The following is a 9,449-nucleotide window of genomic DNA, read 5'->3' as shown; positions in this document are numbered from 1 at the left end:
ATCATGCATAGCATATCGGACTTAGGTTGTAGCCATGTCTCGAGTGGATCATATGTGATATCACTAAGGAAGGAAGTCACCTCGTTCTCAAGAGCTCTAGCTCGTGCTCGTGTCATAGGTCCTCTTGGCTCTTGATGAGACGATGGTAGGTCCATGGGGATGACCGTAGGATGCTCCACATCAGATTGCTCACAAGGTACAATGGATAGTGGTGATGAGTTTTTCTTTCACAACTTCATTTGCTCATCGGATGATTCATCCTCGAATGATGAAGAGCTGGTGGCTGTGTTAGTCGTACATGAACACATTAGTAGGAAGCGGCCTCGGTACACGGGATCAATCCCCGGCCATGCTCCGGCCTTGGACCGCAATAGGGAGAAAGGCCACACCCTTCTCTATGCTGATTACTTTAAGGATGGTGCACTCTTCAGGCCAAATCAATTTCGTCGCTGATTCCGAATGAGAAGGCTTGTGTTCAATCGTATTCGCGAGGGAGTGGTCGCGCATGACCCATACTTTGAGTGCAAAGAGGATGCCCTAGGCAAGCTTGGTTTCTCTTCATATCAGAAATGCACTACGGCTATCCGCATGCTTGCATATGAAATTACTAGTGATCTTGTGGATGAGTATGTTCGTATGAGTGAGTCCACATGTCTCCTCTCATTGTATAGTTTTTGCACGGCCGTGGTGGAAGTTTCGGCCCAGAGTACCTCAGAGAGCCAACTGTCGCTGATACAGAGAGGTTGTTGGCGATCAATGCCGAGAGGGGCTTTCCGAGCATGCTTTATAGTATAGATTATATGCACTGGAAGTGGAAGAAATATCCACTTGCTTGGCAGGGGTAGTACAAGGGGCATGTGAAAGGTGCCACTGTTATACTTGAAGCTGTAGCTTCACAAGATCTTTGGATATGGCATTCTTTTTTCGGCATGGCTGGTTCTCAAAATGATATTAGTGTTCTTCAGCGGTCTCTGGTGTTTGCAAGGCTTGCGGAAGGGCACTCCCCGGAGATCGACTTTGAGGTCAATGGCCACCATTACAACAAGGGATATTACCTAGCTGATGGCATCTATCCTCAGTGGTCCACTCTTGTGAAGACCGTACCCAATCCACAAGGAGAGAAGAGACAGAGGTTTGCCCAAATGCAAGAGAGTGCTAGGAAGGATGTGGAGCGTGCTTTCGGTGTGCTTCAGTCTCGGTGGGGTATCATTCGTAACCCTACATTGACATGGAGCATGAAGAAGCTTTGAGAGATGATGAGTGCTTGTGTGATCATGCACAACATGATCGTGGAGGATGAGCGCGATGATAGCATCTACGACCAAGGGTTTGATTTTCAGGGTGAAAATGTTGAGCCTGAGCATGCACCTCCTGCAACCTTTGAACAGTTTGTTGAGTTTCATCGGAATTGTGTGATTGGCATACTCATGTCCAGCTCCACGATGACTTGGTTGAGCACGTGTGGACTCAGATTGGCAAACTAGTAGATCTATCAGTTTAATTTTTTATCATGCAAACAAATTGCGATTGGGTTGTAAGACTATTTGATATTGTTTTCTTGTCATGCAAACAAATTTCAATTGGGTTGTAAGACTATTTCGGATGTATAACAATTTTCTATGTTTTATTTGAACCATTTCATATGCATCATTTTCATTTTAGTATGCTGGTGAACGGACGAGATGCGGCCGAAATGCGGCCGTGCGTTGGGCGCACGGCCGCCGCATCCATTGAACCACAGGATGCCCGCCATGCCTCGCTCGTCGTCTTGAAAAACACAGGGAATGTGTTTTTGATGAACCAGTCTCTTCCCAAGTGGCATCTCCGACACCTTTTCCCATTGAACTCGCCATTGAACCACAGGAATATTGAGAAGAGGAATTTGTCGTATCTAGAGTACCAACGCTGGGGATGCATTGAGCGTGCCATCTGCATTTACCATCGATAGGTTTGAACTAGGGATTGATTTTGGACCCCAAGTGCTTCTTGAGCTGACTGTCGTGGAACACTAGGTGTATTTTGATGTGGTCTGCGAACTGCTGTTTTTAAGCAAACTGTTGTTTTTAAGCTACTGATGAGTCTAAATTTTACATTAATTTACACCTCATGTTTTGTTCCGTAGTGTTAGGATTCTTTGGATTTTAGTGTGGTCGAGCATCTCTTTTATCTATTTTCACCAGGTTGCCACTTGTGGAAGCATTTGCGAGTTTAAGGAAAGACCGCCAATACATGGTGGTAAAATCACATCAAATAATGTGATAGGATATTGTCATAAAAGAATCAAGCACTTGGAAGAAGAGATAAGACGCACAGAGGTGTCTAGAGCGCAAGATGGCGCACGATACGAGCACACGCGCTTGTACTGTCGGTCATACTCCGCACCCTCGTCTTTGCTTGGTCAATTACTTTACCCTCGTGCAATCGGATCGTGAATGAGGCGCACACACAGACACCAAAAACTCGTCCACAACAAAATACCCTAGCCTCCGGAAGGATTCTAGAGGGGGAATTGTTAGAGGGACTCCGCCACCGCATCACCGCATCGAGAGGGCATCATCACCAACCGTCTACATCATCATCATCCCATCTCAATCTCTTCGTAATACACTAGACGGTGTGGATCCATTTTTTTATTACTTTGATACTTCATCCATGTTTACCATGATTTATTCCGTGATGTCCATGATCTCGATGTACGGGTAATTTCCCTAGTTCTTGGGGAGATGGAAGAAACTTACTATGTTTAGGATTGAATGTTTATAGATTTGACATCCTCTTTGTATGTTTATGCTAATGGTCTTCTCGATGTTGGGTGAAGTCGACCATCCAACATATGTCTCTTTTGGACAAAAGGTCATTATTATTGGTGTGAATTAAGGTGGGATGTGGAGGTCGGTACTGACAGTGCTCACCTTCCTCATTCCTGGATCACTGCAATAGGGGGTAAACGAAGACCAATTACCTACGTCCACCGAAAACCCTTATTACCATTTGGTAACCGGAGTGGGGATGAACGGCAGTGGCGTATGGAATATGGAGTTGCTGCATGTACACATGTATCTGTACTTGGCTCCGCCCACTTGTAGAAACATATAAAGTGTCTTAGGAATCTAAAGTTCGAATTATGCTTAGGCATAGGTCACGTTAAACACATACTAGCGGGTAATCCGGACTCCCTAAAAACGCTTTAGCCCTCTTGGTTCCAACAACCATTACTTTACATCCCACACTCATTTTATTTTAAGCTTGCATTTTATTATCGTGTTCACGACAACCTCGCAATATTTCAAACATCTGTTTCAGCTTTGCTTTGGATTGCAACTAACTTGCACGCCCGATATCATAAACCATCACAAGAGACTAAGTTCATTTCCTGTGCTCCCAATAAGATCAATACTCTTACTTCGAAAAGGCTACAACTAAACCCTATGAACTTGCAGGACATCAAGAATTTTCTAGGCTGTTGCTGAAGAGCTAAACATTTTTTTGCCTTTGTTTTGAGTTTGATTTATTTTTGTCTACTAAGTTATTTGCAGGTAGTAAGCAACCATGGACAAGTTTGGCCACTATTACCAACTTGCCGCAATGAAGATCTTGAGGCCACCTATCAGAAATATCTTTAAATCATTAGACCCAAAACCAGATGGTGTATCCTATAAGATTAATCTGGGCCTACTAGAATTATGGCACGGCAAACAATTCAAAGGTAATGATGAAGAGGGCATTTACCAACACTTGCAATTATTTGATCAAATATGTGGACCATTTAAACTTCATGTTTTTCACTTATGATGATATGAAACTTAAATTGTTTGGACAAACAATAATAGCCGAGACGAAAGCATGGCTAAATTCTCACCCTATAGGTATTTTTGACACTTGGGATAAATTATGCTAGCCCTTCTTGGCTCATTATTATCTAGAAAGAAAAGCTTATAAAGCCAGACAGTGGATCATAAATTTTGCTTTAGAGACCAGATGAGAGCCTAGTAAAGGCTATCAAAGATACGTATTCTATTTGATAATTGCACCCATCATAATATACCAGCTTGGCTAGTTATAAACTTATTTTATGGAGGACTTAGAGATGAACTTAATTAGACCTAGCCTCTGGGGGTGCTTTTACTGACAATGAAGTACCTAAAGCTTGGGAATTGTTAGATAATATGAAGGCCAATTACGGAGCTTGGGGGAGTGATGAAGGTGGATAAGGAGGAGTTGAGATAGATTTTGATTGCGTAAAAAATTATCTTAAGTCGGGAAGAGTTGATAAATTAAGTGGAAAAAGTTATATTGACCCACACATTGTGCTACAGGTCGTCAAAAGGTATACTGAGTTTTTGCAGGTTCCAAAAGAAATATGGGAATGTTACACTGATGAAGACCCTGAGGAAGGTGTTGTAGAGACCTCTGAAATAGAATGATTACTTCCTTGGGTGATCTGAAAATATAGCAGAAAGGATTCTCGCCTTTTTCCCCAGAGGTGACTGATACGTCTCCAATGTATTTATAATTTTTTATTATTCTATGCTATTATATTATATGTTTTGGATGTTTTATATGCATCAATATGCTATTTTATATTATTTTTGGGACTAACCTATTAACCTAGAACCCAATGACAGTTTCTGTTTTTTCCTTGTTCTTGACTTCTACAAAAAAGGAATATCAAATGGAGTCCAGACGGAATAAAACTTTACGGTGGTTTTTCTTGGACCAGAAGATACCCACGAGACTTGGAGAGGAGGCCAGAAGACCTACGAGGCGCCACAAGCTGTAGGGGCGCGCCCCCTGGCTTGTGGGCCCCTCGTAGACCCTCCAGCCCTAATCTATGCACTATAAATCCTCAAATATTCCCCCTATACCAGAGGGCACACCAAAAATACTTTTCCGCCGCCGCAGGCTTCTATTCTCGTGACATCCCATCTTGGGGCCTTTTTCGGCACTCCGCCAGAGGGGGATTCGATCAGGGAGGGCCTCTACATCAACCTTGTTGCCCTTTCGATGACGTGTGAGTAGTTTACCACGGACCTAAGGGTCCATAGCTAGTAGCAAGATGGCTTCTTCTATCTCTTTGATCTTCAATACAAAGTTCTCCTCGATGTTCTTGGAGATCTATTCGATGTAATCTTCTTTTGCGGTGCGTTTGTTGAGATCCGATGAATTGTGGATTTATGATTAGATTATCTATGAATATTATTTGAGTCTTTTGTGAACTCTCTTATGCATGATTGAGATAGCTTAGTAATTCTCTTCGATCTATAGATTTGGTTTGGCCTACTAGATTGGTTTTTCTTGCAATGGGAGAAGTGCTTTGTAATGGGTTCAATCTTGCGGTGTCCTCTCCCAGTGATAGAAGGGGCAGCGAGGCACGTATTGTGTTGTTGCCATTAATCAAGGATAAAAAGATGGGGTTTTATATCATATTGCTTGAGTTTATCCCTCTACATCATGTCATCTTGCTTAAGGCGTTACTTTGTTCTTATGGACTTAATACTCTAGATGCGGGTAGGAGTCAGTCGATGTGTCGAGTAATAGTAGTAGATGCAAGTAGGAGTCGGTCTACTTGTCACGGACGTGATGCCTATATTCATGATCATTGCCTTAGATATCGTCATAACTTTGTGCTTTTCTATCAATTGCTCAACGGTAATTTATTTACCCACCGTATGCTTTCTTCGAGAGAGAAGCCTCTAGTGAAACCTATGGCCCCAGAGTCTATTTTCCATCATATTATTTTCAGACCTATAAAAATAAAAATCCAAAAATATCTTGCTGCAATTTATTTATATTTACTTTATTTTGTTATTTACTTATCTTTTATATCTATCTCTATTAGATCTCACTCTTGCAAGTGACCGTGAAGGGATCGACAACCCCTTTTTCGTGTTGTGTGCAAGTGTTTGTTAGTTTGTGCAGGTGCATATATTGGGGACTTGCTTGTGTCTCCTACTGGATTGATACCTTGATTCTTAACTGAGGAAAATACTTATCTCTACTTTGCTGCATCACCCTTTCCCCTTCAAGGGAAAAATCAACGCAAGCTCAAGAAGTAGCAGGAATAATTTTTGGTGCCATTGTCGGGGAGGTTCTACATCAATCTTACCAAGTACATATCATAAACTATCATCTCTTGCGCTTACATTATTTGCCATTTGCCTCTCGTTTTCCTCTCCCCCCACTTCTAAATTTTTTTCAGAAAAAACACAAAAATATTAGCCTTTTTATTCGCCTTCTTTCCATTTGTCTTTTTGTTTGCTTGTGTGCTAGATTGCTTTCTTTGTCACGATGTTGCAAGAAAATACCAAGTTGTGTGGTTTTCCCAACACTAATAATAATGATTTTATTAGTACTCCGATTGCTCCCGCCACTAGTGTGGAATCTTATGAAGTCTTGCTATGGAAGAACAATTTTCCGGTAGTCCTAATGAAGATGATGCATCCCATCTAAATACTTTCGTTGAGTTGTGTGATATGCAAAAGAAAAATTTTGTGGATAACGATATTGTTAAATTGAAGCTATTTCCTTTCTCCCTACGAGATCGTGCTAAAACTTGGTTTTCATCTTTGCGTAAAAATAGTATTGATTCATGGAATAAGTGTAAAGATGCTTTTATTTCCAAGTACTTTCCTCCCGCTAAGATCATCTCCCTTAGGAACGATATAATGAATTTTAAGCAACTTGATCATGAACATGCTGCACAATCTTGGGAGAGGATGAAATTAATGATAAAAATTGCCCTACTCATGGTTTAAGTGTTGGGGAACGTAGTAATTTCAAAAATTTCCTACGAACACGCAAGATCATGGTGATGCATAGCAACGAGAGGGGAGAGTGTTGTCTATGTACCCTCGTAGACCGAAAGCGGAAGCGTTAGCACAACGCGGTTGATGTAGTCGTACGTCTTCACGATCCGACCGATCAAGTACCGAACGCACGGCACCTCCGAGTTCAGCACATGTTCAGCCCGATGACGCCCCTCGAACTCCGATCCAGCCGAGTGTTGAGGGAGAGTTTCGTCAGCACGACGGCGTGGTGACGATGATGATGTTCTACCGACGCAGGGCTTCGCCTAAGCACCGCTACAGTATTATCGAGGTGGACTATGGTGGAGGGGGGCACCGCACACGGCTAAAAGATCAAACGATCAATTGTTGTCTCTCTAGGGTGCCCCCTGCCCCCGTATATAAAGGAGCAAGGGGGGGAGGTGCGGCCGGCCAGGGAGGAGGCGCGCCAGGAGGAGTCCCACTCCCACCGGGAGTAGGACTCCCTCCCTTCCTTGTTGGAATAGGAGAAGGGGGGGAAAGAGGTGGAGGAGAAGGAAAAAGGGGGGGCGCCGCCCCCCTCTCCTTGTCCTATTCGGACTAGGGGGGAGGGGTGCGCGGCCCTGCCCTGGCCGCCTCTCCTCTTCTCCACTAAGGCCCATTATGGCCCATTAACCCCCGGGGGGTTCCGGTAACCCCTCCGGTACTCCGGTAAAATCCCGATTTCACCCGGAACACTTCCGATATCCAAATATAGGCTTCCAATATATCAATCTTCATGTCTCGACCATTTCGAGACTCCTCGTCATGTCCGTGATCACATCCGGGACTCCGAACAACCTTCGGTACATCAAAACATATAAACTCATAATATAACTGTCATCGAAACGTTAAGCGTGCGGACCCTACGGGTTCGAGAACTATGTAGACATGACCGAGACACGTCTCCGGTCAATAACCAATAGCGGAACCTGGATGCTCATATTGGCTCCCACATATTCTACGAAGATCTTTATCGGTCAGACCGCATAACAACATACGTTGTTCCCTTTGTCATCGGTATGTTACTTGCCCGAGATTCGATCGTCGGTATCTCAATACCTAGTTTAATCTCGTTACCGGTAAGTCTCTTTACTCGTTCCGTAATACATCATCCCGCAACTAACTCATTAGTTGCAATGCTTGCAAGGCTTATAGTGATGTGCATTACCGAGTGGGCCCAGAGATACCTCTCCGACAATCGGAGTGACAAATCCTAATCTCGAAATACGCCAACCCAACAAGTACCTTTGGAGACACCTGTAGAGCACCTTTATAATCACCCAGTTACGTTGTGATGTTTGGTAGCACACAAAGTGTTCCTCCGGTAAACAGGAGTTGCATAATCTCATAGTCATAGGAACATGTATAAGTCATGAAGAAAGCAATAGCAACAAACTAAACGATCAAGTGCTAAGCTAACGGAATGGGTCAAGTCAATCACATCATTCTCCTAATGATGTGATCCCGTTAATCAAATGACAACACATGTCAATGGCTAGGAAACTTAACCATCTTTGATCAACGAGCTAGTCAAGTAGAGGCATACTAGTGACACTCTGTTTGTCTATGTATTCACACATGTATTATGTTTCCAGTTAATACAATTCTAGCATGAATAATAAACATTTATCATGATATAAGGAAATAAATAATAACTTTATTATTGCCTCTAGGGCATATTTCCTTCATTAAGTTTATGGATGATCCTACAAAAATTTTATGTCGGATTGAATTTTACATCTAGAAATCTTGTAGATTCCGCCGTAGGAGGTACTTTTATGGAAATCACATTAGGAGAAGCTACTAAACTCCTAGATAATATTATGGCAAATTATTCTCAATGGCATACTGAAAGATCTTCTACTAGTAAAAAGGTGCATGTGATTGAAGAAATTAATACTTTGAGGGTGAACTTATGAAATTGATTTCTAGTAGGAGTGCTCCTATTGATCCTAATGATATGCCTTTGTCCACTTTGATTGAGAATAATAATGAATCTATGGATGTGAATTTTGTTGGTAGGAACAATTTTGGTAATAACGCGTATAGAGGTAATTTGAACCCTAGGCCGTTTCCTAGTAATTCCTCTAATAATTATGGTAATTCCTACAAAAATTATTATGGAATTATAATAATATACCGACTGATCTTGAGAATAATATTAAAGATTTCATTAATTCTCAAAAGATTTTCAATGCTATGGTTGAAGAAAAATTGCTTAAGATTGATGATTTGGCTAGGAACGTTGACAAAATTTCTCATGAGATTGATTCTTTTAAGATTATATCTATGCACCCAAGATTGATATTAATGAATCTCTAAAAGCTATTCAAGTTTCTATTAATGAAAGTAGAGAAAGAACCGCTAGGATGCGTGCTAAGAGAGATTGGTTTGTAAAAGCATGTTCTTTCAGTTTTCGTGATAATAATGATGAAGATCTTAAAGTGATTGGTGTGACTCCTATTGAATCATTATTTGCTAATATAAAACTTGATAAAGATGGGACTGGATATGAGTCAACTTTAGATAGAAGACGTCCCAATAATTTGGAGGGTGAAGATCTTAATGAAAAAATTGATAAAAGTGGGATTGGCGAGGTCAAAACTTTAGGTAGCGATGAACCCACTCTTTTGGATTTCAAGG

The sequence above is a fragment of the Triticum aestivum genome, chromosome 3D, assembly GCF_018294505.1.
Source record: "Triticum aestivum cultivar Chinese Spring chromosome 3D, IWGSC CS RefSeq v2.1, whole genome shotgun sequence".
NCBI classification, from domain to species: Eukaryota; Viridiplantae; Streptophyta; class Magnoliopsida; order Poales; family Poaceae; genus Triticum; species Triticum aestivum.
The sequence above is the reverse complement of the archived record's forward strand: the minus strand, read 5'-3'. Positions refer to the sequence as shown.